We start from the raw sequence: 1,712 nt of genomic DNA, 5'->3' as shown, positions 1-1,712 counted from the left end.
CTCTCCCCTTGATCACTAATTGAGAAAATGCCTTACAGCTGGGTCTCATGGAGGCATTTCCCCAACTGAAGCTCCTTTCTTTGTGATAACTCCAGCTTGTGTCAAGTTGACACAAAACTAGCCAGTACAGACAGAAACTGTTCCTTTTCCAAGGGAGAATGCACATCCTAACTGTGGCATCATAGAATGAATTGGGTATTGTTCTTTCAAATTCTATTTTGTGGAATAGTTTGAAGAGTACAGGTATTGGGTCTTCTTTGAAAGTCCATAGAATTCTGCACCAAACCCATTTGATCTTGGGCTTTTTTAGATTGGGAGACTTTTAATAACTGCTTCTATTTCTTTAGGGATTAGAAAATTATACAGTTCATCAAGATTTTCCAGTTGTGTTGAGTATTGGCTTTCATAATAGGATCTAATGATTTTTTTAATTTCTGTTGTTATATCTCCATTTTCATTTCTGATTTTGTTAATTTGGATATGGTCTTTATGACCTCAGGTTATTCTGGCTAAGGGTTTAGNTATCTTGTTGATTTTCTCAAAGAACCAGCTCCTAGTTTTGTTCATTCTTTGTACAGTTCTTTTGTTGTTGTTGTTGTTTCAGCCCAGAGTTTATTTCCTGATGCCTACTTCTTTTGGGTGTATTTGCTTCTTTTTGTTCTAGAGCTATCAGTTGTGCTGTTAATCTGCTAGTGTATGCTCTCTCCAACTGGTTTCTTGGGACCATTTACTTGGAAAATTGTTTTTAGCCATTTACTTTGGGATAGTACATGTCTTTGACACTGAGGTGTGTTTCTTTTATGCAGCAAAATTCTGGGTCCTGTTTGTATATTCAGTCCTTCTTATTGTGGAATTGAGTCCATTGTTACTAAAAGATATTAAGGAATAGTGATTGTTGATACCTGATTTTTTAATGTCACTTTTCTGTTTGTGTGGGTATTTTCTTTTGGGTTTGTTGAAAGAAGATTGCTTTCTTGCTTTTTCTAGGGTGTAATTTCCCTCCTTATGTTGGCGTTTTCCATCTATTATCCTTTATAGGGCTATATTTGTGGAGAGCTATTGTGTAAATTTGGCTTGTCCCAGAATATCTTGATTTTTCCCTATATGGTAATTGAGAGTTTTCCTGGACATAGTAACCTGAACTGGGGATTGTATGACGTCTGCCCAAGATCTTCTGTCTTTTAGAGTCTCTGCTAAGCACACATTGCACTGCACACAATAATAGTGGGAGACATCAAAACCCCACTCTCATTAAAGGACTGTTGCTGTAAACAGAAACTAAACAGAGATACCGTGAAACTAACAGAAGTTATGAAGCAAATGGATTTAACTGATATCTATAGAGCATGTTGTCCTAAAATAAAACATATACCTTTTTTCTAAGCACCTCATGGTCCATATAACTGGTCACAAAATAGGCTTTAACAGATACAAATATATTGAAATGACCTGTCACATGACCACAGACTAGGGGTGATCTTCAATAACAACATAAATAATAAAAAGCCCACATACACATGGAAGCTGAACAACACACTACTAAATGATAACTTAGTCAAGGAAGAAGAAAGAAAATAAGACTTTTTAGAGTTTAATGAAAATTAAGCCACAACATATCCAAACATATGGGACACAATGAAAGCAGTTCTAAGAGGAAAACTCATAGCTCTGAGTGCCCCCCAAAAGAAACTGGAGAGAAAATACATGTGCAG

Source organism: Mus pahari, unplaced genomic scaffold, assembly GCF_900095145.1.
Source record: "Mus pahari unplaced genomic scaffold, PAHARI_EIJ_v1.1 scaffold_5692_1, whole genome shotgun sequence".
NCBI classification, from domain to species: domain Eukaryota; kingdom Metazoa; phylum Chordata; class Mammalia; order Rodentia; family Muridae; genus Mus; species Mus pahari.
This window is presented reverse-complemented; position numbering follows the sequence as displayed.